The sequence below is a fragment of the Diabrotica undecimpunctata genome, chromosome 7, assembly GCF_040954645.1.
Source record: "Diabrotica undecimpunctata isolate CICGRU chromosome 7, icDiaUnde3, whole genome shotgun sequence".
Lineage (NCBI taxonomy): Eukaryota > Metazoa > Arthropoda > Insecta > Coleoptera > Chrysomelidae > Diabrotica > Diabrotica undecimpunctata.
Genome location: NC_092809.1, coordinates 145,775,446 through 145,800,542, shown reverse-complemented (window position 1 = coordinate 145,800,542; position 25,097 = coordinate 145,775,446). Strand labels below are relative to the sequence as shown.

Below are 25,097 nucleotides of genomic sequence, written 5' to 3'. Positions count from 1 at the left end.
TGAGCACCGGTCTAATCACCGTTTTATATATTCTAATCTTTGATGTTCGTGTTAGACTTTCTATATCTTGGAAATATATCTTAATCTGAACGAGGCACTCATAACATATGTCAGCTTTACTATGGCTTTTCTAGAGAATTGTGCTAAAGTTATTACCAAAAGTCATCCATAACCGAATATATTGGATTTCGCAAAGGCTTAGGAACGCGTGAAACTCTTTTTTTACTTAATATACAGATACAAAGATGCCTGGACGTCAATCAAGATATATACGCATGTTTTATTAACTATAATAAAGCATTCGATAAAGAACGACATGAACAATTAATGAATGTCCTGAAATCAAAGAAGATTGACTAAAACACCTCAGGATCATATTAAATTCATACTATAAACAGCGAGCAAAAGTACGAGTTAACGAACAGCTGTCATAAGAAATTGAAATTAGACGTGGAGTGAGACAGGGATGCGTACTGGCCAATTCTTTTTAATGCCAACTCCGAAGAGATACTAAAAAAAGCTCTTGAGGGTGAAACAGCTGGAGTTCCCATTAACACTTTAGATATGCGGACGATACTGTGATCTTAGCCGAAAATATTGAAGATCTTCAGAGACTGGTGACCAGAATAGCGGATTATGGAAAAGAGTATGGTCTAACTGTCACCTCGGGGGAACAATTAAGGGTCTAACCACCTTCTGATATCCCCGGGTGCTCTGTAGAGGGCTTCGAATATACTGTCGAGAGCTCCTCTACTTAAGTCCTTTTTCGGGTTATGGACTTGGAAAATATTTATCTTCGGTGTCTTGCCTTGAAAAAGGCAAGATATTTCTTACATGACAATTTCTTCGTCAAAATAAAAACACCAAGTTAAGTTGAAACAATTCTCAGCCACAGAGTATGTAAAATAATTGCAGGAAGCAGAGCCCCGAGAGCACTAAGCTCTCGGAGATCCCGTGAGGGACTGATTTGGCTGACCTGAAAATCGCCAATATTTATATGCGCTGTTCGAGCGATAAATAGGGATTTCCAGAGATATAGGGAAAGAGAAGCTTAGAGAGGCGTAGAATGTCATGGCTGAGCAACCTGAGGCAGTGGTACGGATGTACATCAAATGAACTTTTCAGAGCAGCCGTCTCGAAGTCCGAATAGCTATGATGATTGCCGACCTCCACCGAGGAGATGGCACCTGAAGAAGAAGAAGTGCTTCATTGCTTCGCCTATTATCTCATGTTAACAAACAGTTATTTTACTCTGGCAGTTGTTATTTCAGTTTTTTTTTTCTATCCTCTTAAGTACTCTATTAAAGTTTAAGAAGAGTTAATATAAAATTATTTACAAAAAATTGTTAAGTAAGCCCCTGCTCCAAACTATATGGGTTTGAAAAGTACAAGATAGTAGGCTTCCCCCAACGCTTAAGTCTTCTTTTATATTTGCCGCATTTTTATATGTTGCTTAATGTTTCCCCGATGCGTATGCGGTCACGCCTATGGCTCAAATTAGTTCCGATAAATTATACACATCACAATTTACAGAATTATGTTGAAACAAGGTGTTATCTCCGATCTCCATTCACAATCATAGCTACTCCTGGAAATGAATTCGCTTTATTTATTTTATTCACTGACATGTGCAATTTCATTTAAATGGTAATAAATCTTAGGTAAAAATGAACAGAACGAACGAGCGGGGAAGAAAGACAAATAGAGCTAACATTCACATCACATCCTTCTATTTTATGATTTTCTTACGGATGCATACAGGAAGTTTTTGATTGCGTTGATAATTTTAAATTGAATAAATTGTAAATTTATCACGTATTTGCTGAATGTTCGTAAATAACGATGCTAGGTAATAAAGCAGCACATATAGTTGAATTAGCGTAATATTTCAATCATATTATATTCAACGTATAATACACTAATGTACATGGACCAAAACAATTCAAATTAACTACGCCGCAAGTCCGTATTTTATTAAGGATTGGGTTTATAAAAAACCTGGTGAACGCAAAATTTTTCCTTTCTATTAAAAAATACTACCTAATTAAGAACCTACAAACTTCGTAAAATGTACCTAACAAAAAATAAAAATTAGGAAAGTAGATGAATGAATTAAGGGATCAAATATTCCACCTCCTTGTGCTAAACAGTAACCATATCTGTCATACAAATTTCTCCTCATATTTTGGAGTAGGGCTGGTTTAATGCTTACAGAGAAATGAAGTATTTTTGCCCTTAATTCGACTAGGTTTGTGTCCCTTTCAAACCGATGCATATAAGTGTTTTCTTTGAGAAAACCCCAAAAAAAGGCCTTAGACGCTAAATCAGAGGATCTAGCGGGCCATTTAATTGTACCACGTGTACTTATCAGTCAATCAGGAAACGTTTGATTAAGGAAGTCAATAGTTGCTCTAGAGTTGTGAGCTGAACACCCATCCTGTTGGAAATAAACCTCCTGAAAATTAACGGGAAGGCGTCGAACTGCCGGAGTGATCTCATTGTGTAAAAATTGTAAATATTTGGGCTCGTTTAGGTTTCCATGGGGTGTAGGGTTGTGTTATAGAGGTAGCACCTTTTATCGGAACGACCACATCGAGCATCATAGATGGGAGATGGTTCTTGGTAACTGGTCCTCATAAGACACCTAACTCTCACTTATGGCTCCAAGTGCCACACCCCGGACAACTGCATTGTCTGCAGGCTAAACTAAGTGAGGGTAGCCAGATATGGTGAAAATTTCACCGACCGATTGCCGGTATAAGCAATCTCACACTTACTAATCAACGACTCTGGGCGGAAGAATTGGTAGGTGGTAGGGCACCCTTTTGTCCTGGGGTTGAGAAATCGATCTCGAAGATGGAGGAACCAATATACTGGTCAACAGCATAAGGATGTAGAAGGCAAGGGGAAACCACTACATTAAAGATCCCCATGGATATCCCTGGTAAAAAATCATCATGGTTTTAGAAACTAATAACGGCGTTACTGATCATGGCCCTCGGAAGCCAAGATCCGGCAGGGGAGAAGAAGACAAGGACTCTCAGGTCGTTAATCAGCGAATTCCTTGTCAAAAGAACGCAGATGAAAAAATAAGACTGTCCAACACTAGAATAGGAACATGGAATGTTCAGAGCATGTTTCAGCCTGGTAAAATGCACAATGTTATTCAAGAAATGAACAGGTTGAATATCGATGTACTGGGTATCAGTGAAGCTAGGTTGCTCAACTCAGGTTGTTTTTCAACAGACGAAGCCACAATATATTATTCCGGTAGCGAGAATAACCAACACAGACACGGCGTGGCAGTAATAGTTAATAAAAAATCTAATAGAGCGGTGGAATGCTATTTCCCTATCTCAGAAAGAGTAATGGTACTGAAGTTAGTGACATCTCATGCCAAACTGAATTTGATACAAGTTTATGCTCCTACGGCGAATGCCGACGAAGAAGAAGTAGAATTATTTTATCGAGATATCGAAGAGGCACTTAGAATAACGAAAACAAGAGAAATCACGATAGTCCTAGGTGATCTCAATGCAAAGATTGGAAAGGGACAAAGCGGAAAGTGTATAGGAAACTATGGTCTGGGAAATCGAAACGAGAGAGGAGACCGTCTGTTACAATTCTGTCAAGAGCAGAACTTTATTATTACAAACACATTTTTTATGTTACCAAACAGACGACTGTATACATGGCGATCGCCCGCAGATACATCGGAGAAAGTAGTCAGGAACCAGATAGACTACATTATGATCAATGAAAGATACCGCAATGCTGTTAAAGCCGTGAAAGCATATCCTGGATCAGACGTGGCCTCGGATCACAATCCACTTATAGCCAAAATTACACTCACCCTTAAAAATATTAAAAGACATCAAAGAATCCCTACAATAGACACAAGAAAACTTAAAGAACCTAAAGTAAAAGAATGCCTCCAACATGAACTGCATGTGAACTGCAACAAATTGAACACAAACACCAACGATATTGACGAGTACTGGACTCGACTAAAAGATTGTCTACTGGAACCCTGTAAAGAAATATTAAAGACTTCCTCAAGGAGAAAAGAGGAATGGATGAATGACGAGATACTCAATATGATGGAACAACGGAGACAATTTAAAAACAAGGATAACAATAAATACAGAGAGATAAACCACGAGATTAGAAAGACGATAAAGCAGGCAAAAGAAAAATACTTTGAAGAGCAATGCAAAGAGATCGAAGACCTTCAAAATAAATATGATCTGTTTAACCTACACAAGAAAGTCAAAGAACTGACAGGACTAAGAAAACAAAATCCCACTTGTGCAATTCTGGATAGACACGGTACTGCTATAACACATACGGACGAGAAAATACAAAGATGGGCAGAATATATCGATGAATTGTTCGATGATGAAAGAGGAGATCTGGAGCACATAGAACTTACGTCAGAAGAAATAGGTCCATATATTACAAAAGAAGAAATATTGCACGCATTAAAAACAATGAAGAGCGGGAAAAGCCCTGGACCTGATATGCTTCCTATAGAAATCCTAAAAATTCTAGATGAGAAGCACATTGATGTTTTAGTGACACTCTTGAACCAGGCGTATTACCCAAAGAGTGGTTAACATCTATTTTTATTTGTCTCCCTAAAAAGAAAAACGCAAGAGAATGCAGCGATTACCGCACCATTAGCTTAATGTCTCATACGCTAAAGTTACTACTTAAAGTCATCCATAACCGAATATATCACAAACTGGACATAGACGTTAATAATACACAATTTGGTTTTCGCAAAGGCCTAGGAACACGTGAAGCTCTTTTTTCACTTAATATACTAATACAAAGATGCCTGGACGTCAATCAAGATATATACGCATGTTTTATTGACTATAATAAAGCATTCGATAAAGTACGACATAAACATTTAATGAATGTCCTGAAATCAAAGAAGATTGACTACAACGACCTCAGGATCATATCAAATTTATACTATAAACAGCGAGCAAAAGTACGTGTTAACGAACAGCTGTCAGAAGAAATTGAAATTAGATGTGGAGTAAGAAAGGGATGCGTATTGTCGCCAATTCTTTTCAACGCCTACTCCGAAGAGGTCCTAAAAAAAGCTCTTGAGGGTGAAACAGCTGGAATAAAGGTAAATGGAGTTCCCATTAACAACATTAGATATGCGGACGACACTGTGATTTTAGCCGAAAACATTGAAGATCTTCAGAGACTGGTGACCAGAATAGCAGAGTATGGAAAAGAGTATGGTCTAACAATGAATGTCAAGAAGACGAAATTTATGAGAATATCGAAAACTCAAAGAAATAACGAGAATCTTCTAATAAACGAAACCAACGTCGAACAAGTGGACAAATATGCATACCTGGGAACAATGATTAACTCCACAAATGATTACAATCAGGAGATAAAAATAAGAATAGAAAAGGCTAGAGCAAATTTCAACAAAATGAGAAGAGTTCTATGTACCAGGGATTTAAAACTGGAACTAAGAGTTAGGTTGGCGAGGTGCTATGTTTTTTCGACCTTATTTTATGGAATGGAATCTTGGACCTTGAATGCTACATCAATGAAAAAACTGGAATCATTTGAGCTGTGGGTGTACAGAAGAATTCTGAAAATATCATGGACAGAACACGTCACAAACAAAGAGGTTCTGATTAGGATGAACAAAGAAATGGAAATTTTAAATTCAATAAAAACAAAAAAATTGGAATATCTCGGACATATTACACGTGGAGAGAAATACACCTTGCTCCAACTGATCATGCAGGGAAAGATCCAAGGAAAGAGAAGCATAGGGAGGCGTAGAATGTCATGGCTGCGCAACCTGAGAGAGTGGTACGGATGTACATCAAATGAACTTTTCAGAGCAGCCGTCTCAAAAGTTCGAATAGCTATGATGATTGCCGACCTCCGCCGCGGAGATGGCACTTGAAGAAGAAGGTTTCCATGATGAAAAATGGACCGACAATATGGTCGCCTAACATCCCAGTCCAAACATTTAACTTTTGCGGATGCTGCGTTCGCACTGCAACACTGAGCTGCTTATTTTTCCGAGAATAATACCTTGCAACGGATGGATTGTGTTTTTTATGTAACAAAAATGAAGATTTGTGAGAACATAAAATATTTTTTAGAAAGTGTACATTTTCATTCTGTTTATCTAACACAAATTCACAAAACTCCGTCCGTCTAAAGTTATCTTCCGGAAACAGTTCTTGTGTTCGTTGTATCTTAAAACAGTACTACCCTTTCCTTTTGAGAATTCGCTGGACAGTTCGAGCATTCTCGTTAACTTCCCTAGCAATTTTTACACTATTGCAGAGTTCACTAGCTTCCACTTTAGCACAAATATCAATATCCTTGTTTTGACGCTCCTCATCGACAGGTCTAGCACGTGGCTCATTACCTTCATGACACTTTTTACAACTATTTACACATCCCGAAGTTTGAAAATGTTTAATGGTATTTTTAACTGTTGTAACACTTGGTGAGGGTCTATTTTCGAAGGCAACAATAAATAAATCAATTACTGCGCGTATCGAATGACCTTGAAAGTACCATGTTACAAGTTGCACTTTTTCTTGGACGGTATACAACGTAATAGGCATTTTATTAATTGTTTGTTCATTTTTTCAGAACTTCGTTTGAAAATTTTAATGTCAATGTGACAATCACGACAATTCGTACCTACTGTGAAATGAATATAGAGGTGGAAACGTGTAACAGGTTACAGAGATTGCCATTGTGTTGTATGGTCAATAAAACAATGCCGTGATATGTATAGGTGTTTAAGCGTTGCTCGATTTTTGCCATTTTTTATGATTTTTATAAGATCAATAAAATTAATCACTTTCGTTGATGGTGAAATTTCCATTGTTAGAGCCTAATCTTCAAAACCTATAGCATTACATTTTGGTTTTGAGTTTTGGCAACAAATGTAAGGCATTGAAAATATGCCTAAAAAACGTTGATTGCAAACGATTCACATTATCGATAATTTGATCCACATTATAAACGATCTAAAACATTTAAAACTTCTTATTTTCAATTATACAAGTATGCTAGACTTGCGATTATTTGTAGTGTGAAAGTTTGAATTCTGTTTTTTTAAGCATATTTCAAATGAGTCGTATCTGTTGCCAAAACTCAAAATCGAAAATTCGTGTAATAAGTTTTAAAGATAAGGCTCTAACTAATAATGAAAATTTCATTAAGACCGGAAGTGATGGAAGTGATAAATTTTATTAATCTCAAAAGAAATCGGCAAAAATCATGTAACATTTATTTATTTAACAACTTTGTAAAAACTGACTGTATTTGCGTCAAAATATAAAAACTGTATAAAAAAGTAGCACTCTTTGCCTTTAAAACGCATTTCAATTTTTGTTGATTGGACACTCTGATCAAAAGATATCGAATTTATATTATCGAATTAATACAAATTTTATTTACTTGATTTCACGCTCGTCAAACAGTCAAAATCGCCGGTAGCGTCAAGCGTTTTCTTTTTCTGAGAGAACGGTTCACTCTATACAAAAACTGCTAATAAATATTTTTGTTAAACATTCTCTCAGCTACATTTTTCATTTGAGACTTTTTTTTGTGGTGTACAGATTCTTGGTAAATCGATTTTATCCGTTTTCCCCCACACGAGGGGGCATTTTAGAAGAAAGTAAGGGACAGGAATGGTAACCATTTTTGCATCTTTTTGGGTTTTCAAAATTGATATTCTCAGTTAAATTTAACTAGTTTTTATGTTTTTGAGAGGTCAAATCTCTGACAACTGGACTAAATAATATAAAAGTACAAGAAATCAAATCGAACGTGTAGCGTGTAAACTATTTTTTTTCCTATTATTCAATTATTTTAACTGTGTTAATAAATCGTCGAAGAAGGATACAAAAACTGCTGAAATTTTCATTTTTAGTAAATTACTTTGATACTTCATTGTCAATTAACTTGTTGATTCATGACTTGAACATAGAATTGTTATCTAGTATATATTCGTAGATTGCGATCACATTTGATTGGTGCCTAGTACGTAAGATTGAATATGTCCCATGATACCCACCGAGCAATCATTTTCCAGCAGGATGTGACTCCCAGTTATGTACTAGACACCTTTCGAATTAAGTGATAATATTTTATTTTATGTCCTCTCTACGATGAACCATTTATTCGAAATCGTATTAATACTTCGCGATTGATCACCGTTAAATGTGCACCATAGAAGAAAAAACAGGTACATCGGGTATTTTAACACATAATACTTCGAGAGTAACGACATCGTTATTGATTCTCTTTGTTAATTGGTTCTTAAAATCGTTTTAGACATATTCATTTCTTGGATGTAACATTTGAGATTCCATATTGTCGTTAATGGCTCTTTCCAATACAATGCTTTCCACATATGGCGATTTCACATTACGTTTATTGTTTTGATAATTCTTTCATTTAATGTGATCGATTGATTTTAATTAGTCAAGAAATTTATTGAGTGGTGTATATGTGACAACTAAGGCAGTGGTAGCGGCAAAACCTTCATTTCTTTAATGAGTTTCCTCACCATCGTTATTCAGTACAGGAGAACCAGTATACATAAAAGTTAAAAAATAAAAGAGCAGACGGGTCAAGAAATATTACGACGGAGATGATAAAGGTACACTGATAAAGGATATACAAGCTAATTCAAGACATTTGGCGAGAAAAAACAGTGCAAGTTGAATGGAAAGAAGGGGTTATTGTACCAACTGAAAAAAAAAAGGAAACAAAACAAGGGATACTGAAGAAAACAGGCATTTGATATAGTAGGCAGGGTTAGACTATGGACAGCGATGTCAGAACTTTCCAAAAAAAAACTAATGAACTTGATACGAATGTGTATGGAAGGGTTATAATGTAAGGTGAGAGTTGGACAACCATGCTCGAAGACATTTAAAATAGACAGTGAACTCAAACAGAGAGATGCACCTTCAGCACAAGTCTTCAACTTATAATCAGAAGTGCAGAAATCGAAAAACCGACTACAGTAATTCACCAAGAAGGACCAAATTACTGTTGGCATTTACAGACTATATCAATCTAATATTAAACAACAGATTAAGGATTAAGGATACTTTCGTTAGGTTCGAGAAGAAAACAGAGAAAATAGTGCTATCAATCAATGAAAACAAAACTAAATATATGCGCCGCAATAACCGAAACAGAGATAGAAATGGATGACAGAACGTCACCATCGATGACTTTAACTTTGAGCTCGTCAGAGAATTTAAGTATCTTGGAACAACAATAACTAAAGACAATAACGGATCACAAGAAATAATTATTAGAATACCAGCCGGCAACAGATGTCATTATGCCCTTTAAAACCCTACAAAATCGAACCAAATATCAAGACATATAAAGATACAACTATACAAAACAGTTATACGACCAATAGTGATGTATGGTAGCGAAAGGTGGACGATAACAAAAGCAAAAGAAGAGTGACTCCTTGTTTGGGAAAGAAACATCCTAAGGAAGATCATTGGGACTGTTTAATGAAGTAGCAGGACAATATAGGATAGGAACTAAATAAGAGCTCGAAAAACTATATCCAGACGCTAACATATTAAAAGAAATAAAGTCCAAAGAATAGTAAGTTTGGTATGGCAAGAAGACCCAACTGGAAGAAGACAACGTAGAAGATCTCGATTCCGAAAGTACAGGATCTTAGCAGGAGATCTTAAAGCCATGAGCGTGGAGAAAGCTTGTCCATACGAATGGAGGCATGTTGTCAAGTCGGCTAAAACCCACGAAGTGTTGTAACTCCACAAAGTAAAATAAAAATAAATGTGAAATATGCGAATGATGACCAAGCTATTTTATAAATGCCTTAATATAAAAGAAATACCGGACAAATGGAAAATAGGATTCATATAGAGGAACAACATACTTCATATTTCATCTGGAGAAAAAAAATGGGCTACTGGGGGCACAACTAAATTGGAAACGCAGAAAAAAAAAAGCAAAGAAGACCAAAAACAAGTAAGCAAACTAAAATCGGGAAAGCAATGATCATGAGAATATTGGACAAAAAGACGTGATGAAATGGGAAGAGATTGGAAACAATTCTAGGTACATATTTCGTTTAGCCTGTATTATCTATCTTTAAAGACATTGCTACCTCTAAAGCAACTAGTGTCTTCTATTTAGAGTGCTTGAATCTCATTTATTCTAACTTTTTTAGATAATCTGTTTTGTACGCGGATTAATTTCCTTTACTTATTTGTACATAAGTTGTCGGTTGCTGTTTAAGTATCTTTAGCCTAACAAACCCAGTTTAACTTTTTCTTCATTTCATTTTTTAAAGAACCGTTTTTTAAATTGCACCTCTTTCTGTCGGTTTACAATGTAATATTTGTTTATTTAATCGATTTTCATCCATTCGTCCGTTTTTATTTATCTATCTATATAAGGATTTTTACAGCTGTCACGCCCTCCTTCTTTCAGCCAACATCTCCAGTCCTTTCTGTTCTGCCATTCTCCATCTCTAAGGTCTCGTCAAAAACTTGTACTGGCATCAAACGGCACAGTTAAAAATAGACAATTCTATATCCAAACCCATACATATAAGAAGGGGCGTTCGACAGGTATGTGTGCTTTCATTCGGAAGCCATATTTCAAGAGTCTTTGGAGGATGCAAAGATGGGAATCAAAGTGATTGGAGTATTGATCAACAACATACGATATGCTGATGACGGTGTCTTAATTTGTGACAACATAGTCGATCTTCAACAACTTGTCACTATAATCGGAGAATACAGTAAGCGAATGGGATTAGAGATTAATACCAAAAAAACCAAATTTATGATCATCTCCAGAAACTTGGATGCACTTGAAAACTCCACCATAACACTGAATACAAAGTCCATTGAAAGAGTGAGTAAATTTAAATACCTGGGATCGTGGCTTTTTGAAGACTGGGCATCGGACAGGGAAGTAAAATGTCGCATTGAGCAAGCTCGACAAGCTTTCGTAAAATTCAAGAAGGTACTGACTTGTTCAGAGTTCGATCTCCAACTGAGACTAAGGTTTACTAAGTGCTACATGTGGTCAGTGCTGCTATATGGCGTAGAGGGCTGGACACTCAAAACGAGGGATATAAACAGATTAGAAGCTTTCGAAATGTGGCTCTATTGCCGTATCCTAAAAATACCATGGATAGCGAAAATCACAAATATAGATGTCCTTAAAAGAATCAACCAAGAACGCCAACTTTTCAAAACCATCAAGAAACGGAAAACGGCGTATCTAGGTCACATCATGCGAAATAAAAAATACCAGTTCCTCCAACTTATAATCGAGGGTAAAATTGAAGGCAAGAGAGGAATGGGACGCAAGAAAATGTCCTGGCTCCGAAACATAAGGCAATGAACAGGGATTAACGACATACAATATCTGATACATATTGCAAGAAATAGAGAATTAATGGAAAATGTGATCGCTAACATCCATTAATGGATTTGCATCTGAAGAAGAAGAAGGTCGGTCTCGTCTTTCCATGGCCTCGTCCACTTCATCCTTCCATGATCTTCGGGATCTACCTCTTTTCCTCCTTCCTATTGGGCTCCAATCCGAAATTTTTGCTATCCTTGTATGATCTGTTCTTCTCCGTTTTTATGTTCTCCATTTATTTCTGTATTCTTTTATTGACCAAATAGCTATTATTAGTTATTTTCATACAGACACATCCATTTCTCCGTATATTAGGTGTTACGTCCCTCCATATATATTCTTAGTTTTTATTAATAATTTTTATTATTTTATTTTTATATTTAATTCTTTACTTAACGTGTGTGTATGTCTTGTCATCGTGAATTAATACGGACCTGTACAGTCCCCCCCCTAGTCTTAAGGGAGCAAGCTACGGGACGACACGCATTTAAATCTTAGTTTAGATATAGTCCTGTATAAATCGGCGCGCTAAACACTCCAGTATTTTGTGTAACCTTGACCACGCGACCCTTTTGAGAAGATTTCTGTTCTCGAATCAGCCCAGTGCACTGAGGAAGAAGAAGAAGTATACATCAACATCACAGGTACCGTAATTTGATTGCATACACACATAGTATTTATATTAATTGATAAATTTACATATAACTTATTTTCATATTAAAATTAAGCCAGCACCTAAATAAACAATTATGAGTGAGTGTCTCTTATAGAACTTAACACATTCATTAGGTGTTGTAATGCCTTTCACTCTAGCTTGTATTCAAAAATATTTATTTGCGTCTTTTCCCATCTTTCACATGTGTATAGAAAAATTAGTTGCTGGATAGTTGAGTGCTTGGGCGCATTTCTACTTTCCATTTTTAACTCTATTCTTGATGTGATTCTAAACGATGATAATTCCACTTTTCTCTAGGCGACTCCCAAATTGTTTGCTGATGGTTTAGTAAGCATTGATTCAGTACGTAATTATAGACAACAAAAACTGGTTAAAAGTTCTATGTTATAAAGGAATTAAGATAATACTCTTAAAAAATATCTGAGTTTTCTATATATTATGCATTCCAAAGATATTACTTGTTATGAGCTTAATCTTATTGTATCTTATTTGTACTTATGATCAATTCTGCATTTGTCATTTAGCGCCTCTTGGATTGGTCCAATTTCTACAGTGTCAAATTTGTTCCACAAATCAACCAGAACTGATGATAAGACTTATTGTATTCCAGAATTTTCTCAGTGGCCAGCTTGAGACCACCGAAATGGTTACTTTCTTACTTATTTTTTATAATTAAACTAAAATTTGTATCAAAATATAACGCGGCATTCATATCTGTCGCTGACAGTTTTAAAATCAATAGCAAGCTAAAGGGTCTTTAATTCTATAAAATTTTCTTCTTTTTTAAATATAACAAAATATGTGTGAGATGTCACCGAAAGTTTTTATTTGTTTGGAAGATCTTTCGATGCGTAATTGATGCGTATTACCTTGAGTAGATTTTCACTTAAAATCTGAACATTTTTCGTCTATTCGTTCTTTAAATACATTAACAATACTGTTGTCTTTTGGTTTGTAGTCTCTACTTGTTTCATAGTCTACCCTTTGTTCTTTTTTTAATGGTATAGTATTGTTATGTCTTATTAGAGAAGTATCTAAAAGGTATAAGCCACCCTGCGTGAATATTTCTTTCGCGAATAATCGCCGAGATCCGGTCCTTTCCCATCCAGCATCTTCGCACATATCAACAGGTTGTTATAGAAATTCCAGAAGGCGTGTCACAGCACCCACAAAACGTCGCTTTGTGTCATTCAATCATCAAATTAATCCACAGAGAGCGTAACCTGTAAACACACGGCTTGACTTGCTTTGGCTTGGCTTGGCTCGGCTTTGGCTTCCGCCATGCACACTCATACACACACACTTTATACATCACATCAAAATCTGTGTGAGGTGCTGGCTACGATTACACTCACGGTACGGGATTAAATTAATTTGTGGCACTGCTTTCACCTTACTCCGCGGCTTATTATGAAACTCTAACGAATTAAAAGGTGAGACAGCATCGTTGTTTGTTTTATTAATACGTTGGTTCGAGCGAACGGTTAAGAAGTAAAATAGAGCTGATGTATTTCCGGGGATTAATATATTAAGCTGAAAACATATTGTAAACTAATCAGATAACTATTATTATACAATTCCTTCTACATTTTACACTGCCATTTTCATGGAAACTTGGATATCATTACCAGTAGAAAATGTTGATTTTTGATAATCCAACAATTACTTTGCGAGTTTAATAAATGCGAGGAATGCAAGTGACACAATTTGGTTTCCGTAACGGATTTGAAACGAGAGAGGCATTGTTTGGAATGGACGTACTTGCTCAAAGATGTGATATATTTGTAGACATGTATTGTTGTTTTATTGACTTCCAAAAGGTATTTGATCGTGTTAAACACTTTACATTAATCAAAGCTCTAAGAAACATTGGCTTGGATAGCAGAGACGTTCGCATAATTGCAAATTTGTGTTGGAATCAAACAACATCAGTTTTAGTAGATGGTTCGAAATCACGGGCTTTTAATATCAAAAGAATAGTACGACAGGGGTGCCTCTTGTCACCCTTGCACATTTATTCCAAAGCAATTTTAAGAAATGTACTTTCTAAATAACAAGAAGGAATAATTGTGAAAGGTAAGTCATCATAATTTGCGATATGCGGCTACACATTAGTCCTAGCTTCTACTCAAAAAGATCTGCAAATATTACTTGACAGTCTGGTTGAGAGCTGCAACGAAGCAGGTTTGAATTTGAATATATGGAAAACAAAATACTTGTAATAGGTAAACATCATCCACCCCATTTTCACATCCATTGTTGGCTATAGGCCTCCTCCAAACGTCTCCAGTTCTCTCTATCTCTAGCTGCTGCAATCCAGTTTGTTTCTTTTCTCCTTAGGTCGTCGGTCCATCGGGTGGGTGGTCTGCCTCGACTGCGCTTGTCGGCTCTTGGTCTCCACTCCAATAATCTCTTCGTCCATCTTCCGTCTTCCATTCTAGCAACATGTCCAGCCCACCTCGACTTTTGTTTATTGATTCACCGTATAATATCGTCTACGCCAATTCGTCGGCGCATCTCCTCATTTCTCACGCGATCTTTCAAGGTCAGGCCCAGCATTGATCTCTCTATTCGCCTTGGTGTTACCCTCAGTTTTTCGGTAATAGCTTTCGTTAAAGTTAGGGTCTCTGCTCCGTAGGTCAAGACTGGTAAGATGCATTGGTTAAATGCCTCCCTTTTCAGGTGAATTGGGGTATTTGTTTTAAAAATGTCTCTCATCCTTCCATATGCTGCCCATCCCAACGTGATTCGTCTATTTAGCTCGCAGGTTTGGTTGTCTCTGGTTATTCTAATTTCATGACCCAAGTATGTGTATTTATCGATTAATTCTACCTTGTTGTTATTGATCTGTATCTCTTCGCTGGGAAGCATATTGGTCATCATTTTGGTTTTCTTGAAATTTATCTCCAGCCCAGTTTCTTGTAGTATGTCATTTCGGTTCTTGGAGCATGTCTTTGATCTCTCCCAGATTATCTGACAGAAGCACGATATCGTTCGCAAAACGTAGATGGTTTAATCTTTCTCCATCGATGGATATTCCTTTCTGTTGCCATGTTAGTCTTTTAAATGCATACTCAAGAACGGTAATGAATAGCTTTGGTGATGTGGTATCACCTTGCTTGACTCCCCTTTTTATCTTTATTTTATTAGTTGCTGAATGTAGACTTATGGTTGTTGTGGCATTTTCATATATATATTTTTAACTATATTACAATATCTGTGGTCGACCCTGCAATCTTGTAGTGCTCTTAAGATGGACGGTAGTTCCACTGTATCAAACGCCTTTTTTAAGTCTACAAATATCAATGCCAAGGGACGGTTATATTCGTTAGTTTTTTCTATCAAGGCTTTTAGGCACTGGTGATCGTTTTTGCCGTAATTAGGGCGGAAACCGGCTTGTTCCCGAGATTGGTAAAAATACCGCTTTGTCTCTAATCTGTTCGTTATTATTCGGGTGTATAATTTTTATAAAGATGGTTAAGGAGACTGATTGGTCTGTATCTTTCCGTGTAAGATCCTTCTTGTATAAGAGTACAGTTATTGAATTATTCCACTTTGTTGGCATATTTTGATTCCATAAGCATAGATTAAAGAGCTTTTGAATTTTGGCTATCAGTACTGACCCTCCTATCTTTATCGCTTCCGTGACGACACCGTCCTATATACAAAACTTACTATTTTGAAAAATTTTGCATCTACAAAATTATGCGTATCTCTAAGAGATTTCATTTATTTAAAAAAAAAAAAAGGGAAAATTCGTTAATATATTCATTCCCGGTATTATTTGTAATACAACAAAAATTTAACCCCAGAAGGGGTTAAATCTCAGGGTTGACTCTACGGCACAGGGCCAACTTTGAAGTTGCCCTGTGAAGTTGCCATTGCAGTCAATGCAGGCATAGAAAATTATGCGGAAAAATGGTTATTAACTGGACTAATGAAACTATTTATCAAGAAACTACAAAAAATGTCTGTTCGATTTTCTCAAATTGCAACAAGTCTTTGAAGGCAATATAAGTTTATAGTAAAAATATGTCGTTATTTTATTAATTTGCAACGGTATTTTCTAAGAATACTTCACACAATTACTTTCTAGTGTTAATTAAATACCATTTTGGATATAATCATTCAGAACCTAATATATCATTTTTCAATTAACCGACAACCAACTATGACGAAATAATTTTGTATCACTTACAGGTTAGTCAGTTAAATATACAACGGAGAGAAAATTTTTTAAAATGTAGTTAAATATAAATATACAATTAAAAATGTAATTTTTATTTGACAATATTGAAAATATTGTCACCGGTTCTATTTAAAACGGAGAAATTATTAACAACTTCAAGTATGCGGATGATAAAGATCATATTTACAGACCTTGGCAGATAGATTACAAGGACTGAACGAACAGTGTCACAAACATGGCATCAGAACAAGCTTACGAAAGAAAATATTCGTGATTATAACAAAACATCCACAAGACAACGAAACCATTACAGATATCAACAATATTCAAATAGATAAAGTAAACAGATATACCTAATTACTTAAGTATATGCATAACTCATGAGAAAGAGCAAATTCAAGAGATTAAAAATCGTATTAAAATAGCCAAAGCCAAATTTGTAAATATAAATAAAATATTATGTATTATGGGATAGCAGGTAGCACTCCTTTACGATCCCGGTAGAGGATAGGCTGCTACGGAGCTTGGTGACCCTGCCTTATGCTAGCCGCTGACGTCCCTTCTTCCTATCATGAAAGCGTAGGGTCCTTATACCCTTTCCTGTCTTTTCCCAAACTATCTTTAACTACATATTTGACCTAAACCGGCCAAGCGTCTTGGTAAGCGCGGCAGGTTTTAAAATCACGCGAAACACCCCTTAAAATCTACTCACCCCCAGGTGAGTAGAAAAAGATTTCCCAAATCTCGCACTAATCGCTAGTATGTCCCACGGATCAACGTCGCTACATATAATGCTAGATCCCTAGCAACAGAAGAAAGGATAATTAAGATGAACGCAGAAATGTCGAAATTCAAATGGGATGTGATAAGCGTTAGCGAGGTAAAACAACGAGGTGAAAGTCTGAAAAAGCTGAAATCGAATCACTTATTTTATCAAGTCGGTAGTGAAACTGAATCAACGGAAGACGTTTGCTTCTTCGTACACAAAAACATGAAAACAACATTATTTCAGTAAAAATTTTCTCTACTAAAGTAGCTTTTTTAACCTTAAAACTAAGTGAAAGATATAGTTTAAAACTCGTACAAGTATATGCCCAAGTGGCCAAGCGAACTATGATAGTCCGCATAGACTATCATAGTCCGCATTATCCTATATCCGCATATCACTATCCACAGACAATAAATAAAAGAATTCTACGATGACATTACTTTAGCCCTAAACGATACAATAGCACACTTTACCATAATATGTGGTAGCTTAACGGCAAAACGAAGAGAAAGGCAGATGAGATAGAATTATCAATGGGAAAATTAGGTTTGAGAAACAAGAACAATCGCGGTGAAACTTTACTTTGTTTTCTGTTGGAAAAAAATCTATGTACTCCAAATAAACAGCTTCTTCTACAAAAAAGAACATTGGAGATGGACGTAGCAGAGCCCAAATGAAACAACTAAGGACGAGATTGATTTTATAATCACTGAGGCAAATCTTTAAAGATGTTACAATCCTGAACCAGTTTTTAACAGGTAGCGACTAAAGAATGGTAAAAGCGTCGTTAGAAATAGACCTTGGGAAAGAGAGATATCGCATGATCAAAAGGAAATCTACACATACCTGAACAGAGCCCAATAATATAAATGCATTTAAAGAACACATCAACAGCATTCTTGAAAGCAATAGGAATATAGACACAAATATCAACACACTGAATGGCATTTCATTTGCCTGATGCAACGAAATAGGATTAGTTCATAAATGTAAATATTTCAGTCATGAAATCCAAATAGCTAGGGACAACAAAACTGCTGAACTACAAAGAAGAACTTAAGCATGGGCCGCATATGGAGCTCTATCAGACATCTTCAAGAGCAACATGTCAAATTATTTAAAAAAAAAGCGTTCGACCAATGTGTGCCCCCAGTAATGACTTACGGCGCCCAAACACTTTTCTTAACCCAGGCTAGAGCAACCAACCTCAGAGTAGCTCAAAGATGAGTAGAACACTCGCTACTTGGACTGACTCTTAGATACAGAGTAAGAAACGAATAAATATGAAGAATTGATGGATTTGACCGTTACTTGATGGAAATTCATTTTATGTAACAATAAAACACTGAAATTAATATTTCTACCACCAGAGAAAAAACCCAGTACCTTCTGCTCAATTACATATACAGGCAAAATATCAACAAAAATAGCGAAACACATAAAAAAGAAAGGAATAACACCAGCTTTCAGAACAAATAACAACCTAGGCAAATATATTAAAAACAACAAGAGCCAAAATAAAAAACACTTACACAGTAGTGTGTACAAACTTAAATGTGGCGACTGCCCAAAAACTTACATCGGTCAAACTGGTAGAAATTTTAATAAACGAATAGCAGAACATAAAAGGGCTTTCAATAATAGAAAAACAGATTCTACATAAGCACTTCACCTTTTGGATCATAATCATTCTTTTAACGAATTTAAAATTCTTCACATTCAAAATAAAAGCCTTAAACTATCTTTGTTGAAATCTATGAAAATCAACAAATTAAAAAACACAGATATAATTCTAAATGACCAACTTCAGACAAACAGTTCTCCCTTCCTCAACCTATTTCATTAGAGACTATAAAGTGTAAACGCATGCCAAAAATAGATCACTTGATGAAGGCAATCAGCCGAAACAGCTGTAGTGATAAGAGTTTAAAATAAATTTTGTGGAAGTTTTGAAAACAAAGTTTTCAGTGTATATGCTCATAGAGCGTATAGCATGTCTGAAGTCTAACTGATCGGGCTATGTGGCCAGAATGAATGACGGGCGGTGGACCCACAATTACAGTGTGGAGATCACCAGCTGACAGAAGAAGCACAAGTAGAGCACCTACACGGTGGACAGACGAGGTCAAAAGAATCGTTGGGGATTGGCTGCAGGAAGCTCAACACCGACAGAAATGGAAGAAATTAGGGGAGGCTTATGTTCAACTTTGGACGCAGAAGGCTGGATGATAATGATGATTACACAATAAAAATGTAAAGCGTTGCTTTGTTTTTACACGGCTTTGAGGCCTGGAAACTTAAAATAAAAAAAAATTATAGAGGTTTGAACGATGATGCTATCGTAGAATGCTGCGTGTATCTTGGATAGGCAGTTACCAGTATCATATTCCAATATTCAAGACCTACGCAGAGTTAATAAAAATAAAAAAGTTGTTCAAACTATTAAAAAGTAAAAACTTGAATATTTTGAATGTATCATAAGAGCATTAAGATACAGAGTGCTACAGTCTGTTGTGGTATGTAAAAGCAAAAGAAGAAGAATGCGAACCTCTTGGTTGCGTAATATAGGGGGATGGTTTAAATTGAGCCCCCTCAAACTTTTTAGAGCTGCCATAAATAAAGTGAAAATTGCCATGTTAATATAGAACTTCGATGGAAGGAGCCCCCCCTTTAGAAAGGAAGAGTAATGAAGAAACAATTGTGTAAAAGCTCTGTGTTAGATTTTTTTTAGAAAATAGTTTTTTTGTATTTAAAGTGATCAATTTTATAATTTAGTTATTAACGAACAAAAAACCGTATACAATACAAAATTTATAAGGAAAGATTTAAACATAAAACTTTGAAGTGTATATGTATATATATGTATATATATTTATTAATATAATACACCTACAATAATAAGAAAAATATCATTGCATAAACTTAGCATCAAGACAGACTGTTTAGGTAAAACTTTTACTGCTTTAATAAATATTTTGAATTTCAAAGCATAAACTAAATTAAGAAGGCGAAAAAAAGAGGACAAGTTATAGATTAATTTTTTTCATAATTTGATTAACTGAAATCTACTTTAAAGATATCAGACAGATTATTCGGGTTCAGTGCTCTGAGAATATGATCACGCCTTACCAAACCCTTTTTATAGTCATTGCATCTCAACAAATTTTTTGTACACGCTCTATATGCCTAATAAATATCGGTATAAAAGGTGCAGATCCCATACGACATTATTACATTCTTAAATAGTTCGCACAAGAGAACAAAATAATTGTTCATACCCATATACGAAAAAAATTGGCCTATATTAAACATTATCAAAATATCTGTATTTATTCTGTATCTTTAATTTTCTCAACCACATTAGACATTTTTAAATTATCTGCGAAAATTAAAATGGATGAAACAAAAAGAGAAATCAAACGATTTCTACTTAGCGAAGTAGAATTCAAATCTTAACCACTGTGTTTCCTAAAATTTGCGAAACAAACAGCTGGATAAATTACTCGGCAAGGGAATCTAAAATTGCATTCCACAAGCCGTTCATCCTGGTCAAAATTCGTAGTGAACGATTCCTGTTTTGTTATTTACTTCGTTTGAAGTACCAGAAACTGAATTCACCGTGACTATACCGTTCTGAAGAGACCTAAGAAGGTCGAAATACGTATTAGCGGTTGTTACTGCACTGTATCAAAACAAAAATCTAATACCGTCATTCTAAAATGGATGAGTTTGTTATGATTTTATTTATATCAGATCCAAAGAGACTGGCAAGATAGGAAACAACTGTGTAAGTTAATATAGAGCCAGCATTGAACCCTATTTTCTAGGTAGCTAGTGATCCACATGCCTTATCAAATGCATAAGACCTACGTTTTACAAGTGATAAATAACGGCAATACGGTCAAAGGTTTCTAGAAATCTGGATAAATTGCATCCGCTTGCCTTTTATTCTTTTAGATCATATGAAGTTTTGGAAAACAGTTAAGTTAGATATTGTAGATCATTTCTTAGAAAAACTATATGGTTAGTTATTTACAAGATCACCACTGTCCCAGGATAAATTATTAAAAATCAAACAATCAAACAAGGAATTTTGGATTGCAAATAAACTGGTCGACAGTTGTTAACATTTGCCCGACCCACAGATTTTTCAATTGTCAATTAGTAAACTTGTTTCTAAACATCTGGAAAAACACTAGAACCAAGTCACATTTTAGTCACTGCAAAGGACTTGTCAATGTAAATTGTGAAAAGTCAAGCAGTACATTAGCAAGAAGTGATCCTTCTGGAAAATATATAATTAACCTAAGTTTATCTCTAACATCAATTGCACTACGTTGGCTGTAATCTCCACAAAGAATCAATTTGCTATCAGTATAAATTCCTCCTAAGATTATCGTACGTTCATTAAAATTTATTAATACAGAAAGTTGTTGAGACTGAACGTGAAAAACTAAAGAACAATTGCAGTTAAAGCTGGGATAACAAATGAATTGTTAAAATATGGTGGAGCGGCAATGACAGATCAACTGAAAACATTAATTAACAAGATTATAAGAGACAATAAAATACCAGAAAAATAAATAACACTCGAGCTGATCCAATTATTCAAAAGGGCAATAAGCAACAACCAGAAAACTACTACGAAGTCTATCTGTTTGCAGCTGGCAGCTCATTACGAATCCAAATCTTCAAATAGAGGAAAAGTGTTACCGTCAAGGAAATAAACTATTGCCGTTACTTACGGATGTAGTTGAAACCAATAAGGTTTTCTTTTGAAAAATTACGAGTTATGCATTAATTTGTTTAGTTGTTTATATAAATACCCCATGAAATAAAAACTCTTAATGCTAATAATAATAAGAACATAGAAAGCACGAGTTTTGTAAAGGAAGAAAATAACCTGTATTTTCTTTTCACTCCTTAATTTTTTCTTCTAATCTAAAAAACTTCTTTCTTTTAATAGTATGTAGTACCTTTTTTTGATTTATAAAGCGTATGTATACTATTTCATTTATATAATACCTACTTTGTATCTTTAGATAATAATCCTTTATTAATGACTTTGGACGAATTTGACAAATCATCTTTGGGGTACCTGCCGACCGAGTAAGGGAAAGTTGTGACGAATTTGGTACCGTCCGTGTTAGCAGTAAGCAGTTCAGCCCATGCGAAAAAATGGCAAGATAGGTTAAATTTGTTGCTGCTAAACTTAAAAACGGCGCGTATTCTCTAAGAAAAAAAACTACATATTGTGTTAATAATGTTCACGACTCCCTTCTTCATCAAAAACGGTAAATACCGTAATTTCTATTTGCTCTGGTATTACAGGTGTTAGTGAAAGAAGAAGATTTTCAAGTAAAAGAAAACAAGAAAACATTAAAGAGCCAAATCGACACGAAGGAAAACAACATTGATGACATTCATGGAAACGTCCTTCGTTTGTTGTTAAGTTGATTGGTTATATTTAAACAAGGACATTCCTACATTGGATACACTATTAAAGACAATAAGAGATAGTAATTTTCCTCACTTTGACCGAGATAAGCTATGAAAATCTTGACTTAGAGAAGTCAATCTTTGCTGTGAAAATCAAAGAAAAATCCTATATTGAAAGATACAGAAGATATTGTTTGTTGGCAATGGTAATATTTGAGAACGACAAAAAGATTTATATTAGAAGGAAAATGCATTTTCTATTTAGATGTAAACTGGATAAACGAAAATCACACTAAAATATTATAAGTTCTCCAGAAGCCTTTTTAAAAGGATTACTCTACTGGTTTAAAAGCTCCCGCAGGAAATCCTACAGGTCAAAGTTTAACAATCACGTACATTGGTAGCAAACATGGTTGTATGAAGAATGGTTCATTCGAGTTCGTTTTAAAGTCCTCTAAAGATTACCACGAAGAAAAGAACTCCTAAGTTTTTAAGGATTACTTTTCTCAGGTATTGAATTTGCTACCAAATAATGCTGTCATTGTTTTCGATTACGTCAGCTATCACTCAAAATCTGTGGAAAAGTTACCGACGGTCTCATAGAAAACGGTGTATATTATTTACTGACTCCAACACAAAACAGTACCGTATGATCAGATTACGCTTAAAACGAAATTATTACAAATTGCAAGGCAACATAAATCGTTGTCTAAAAAATATGCCATTGACGAAATGGCAAAAACAAAAAGAATAACGGGATAACGTTTGCCACCTTACCAGTCAACTAAATCTAATAGAGTTAACATGGGGTCAAGTAAAAGGTAAACTAGCCAGACAAAATCACAACTTTTAAATTGGACGAATAAGAAAATTTAAACGCAACGAAAGATAACTGGACCAATGCCGTAAACCACGTAAAAGAATAGGAAGAAAGATTGTAGACTGTTGATAATCACATTGAAAAACTTTGTCAATCTATAATCATTCCAATTGGGTCGGACAACGAATTTGACAAAGAAGAAGATAACGAGACAGAAGATTTTTAAAAAATAATATCTAAACTTACATTTCAACAGGAGAGGATATTCTTTTGAATGATTTTAGTTTGACCACTTTACCTGCTGTTTAGATTAGTAAAGATTTGCATTTGTAATGAGCTCTCAGTTGAAAACAGATAGACTTAAAAAAAAGGATATACCTAAAGAAAAACAGGGATACTCGACAAAAATGTAAAATAGAAAACATTAAAGAATAGGCAAAAAGGAGAGTGGTGTAAAACTACCATATAAACAAAGTAGTAGAACGACTACGAAAATACTCGAAATGTAGGAACAGACAAGAGGACATTAAATGAGAAAAAATCTTTCAAAGCACGAACAAACATAATTATCAAACCATAGCATCAGTATCAAATATATTATTATATAAAGACAAATAAATACATTATCTAATGGGCTTGTAAGCCCTTATCTTAGCTAGAAATACAAATACTGTAACTTATTTTTAACCGCAATATGTCTATATGAAATATACTCCCTTCTAAATAAATCAAAGACCGTTAAACAAAACCAATATATACGTGTTCTATTTCTAATACATCATAAATATTTCTATTATTAGAATTATAAAACACTACATACCAGTGTTAAAAAGCAGCTACACACTAGTAAACAACTAAAAAAGTTACTCTACACGTAAACATACAAAAACAAACAGTTTAAAAACACTAGGTTCCGAACTGACGCTAACATTGACATATAGTTCATAGATTCACACACGTTTAAGCCGTGGATGGGTAATAATGTATCACACTAGAGTCTCTTAGATCCGGAGGTGCGCGTCCGCGAACAACCTGAGCGATAGTAAACTAGTGGGCTTAGAAATCAAGGTGGCAGGACAGCTAAGACCGCCTTCAATGGTACCATTGGTCGTTAATTTCCTACTTCTACTCGCGGTACTCTACGATTATTCATACAGTCGTACCATATTCCTGCTGACAAGCTTTTACGTCGATGTTTTGTCACCAGGTTTAGGCAGGAGGCGGAGCCATGGTTTGATTTCGTTTCGGACGTGTGTGTGAATTAGCGAATTGCTGCGGTGCTTTACGGTTGATAATTAACGAGGCTATTGCTCTTTTGTAATGGTAAAAGAGGTGTAAGGTGTTGCTTTTAATGTATTCCTGCATTGAGAATGCCACTTATTTCAAAAGTGGTTCGTAAATTAAAATTTATGAGATTGGTCAATAAAGAACAGAGAAACAAGTCATTTATTAATTTAGAAACATCTGTACGATGCAATGATAATCTGAATAAATATAAAAAATAAGAATTTTAACATTACTTATATTATCGGTCTTTATTGTCATCATCTTCTTCTTCTTTTTTCAATGGCGCTATAGACCAAATTGAGCCTTGGCCCTCTGTAATTATTTCCCTGCCACTTCACTCTTCCATCTTTTACGTGCCATTTCTTTTGATATGTTGCTTTGTATTTTAAAATTCAGAGCTCTTCTCGGCAATATGCTATTATACATCCCAGGGTATGCCCAGTCCATCGCATTTTTTGGAGTT

The 25,097-nt window shown here is 35.2% G+C and overlaps 1 protein-coding gene across 1 annotated transcript in view; it reads right to left on the bottom strand.

Moving 5' to 3' along the window:
* lov (BTB/POZ domain-containing jim lovell protein) overlaps window positions 1–24,348 on the bottom strand; it is a 514,518-nt gene extending 490,170 nt beyond the window's left edge. The window contains exon 1 of the mRNA XM_072538478.1: window positions 24,168–24,348. The gene's annotated coding sequence lies outside the window, so the exon portion shown is untranslated. The remainder of the gene's footprint in view (window positions 1–24,167) is intronic.
* Between the last annotated feature and the right edge of the window lie 749 nt (window positions 24,349–25,097).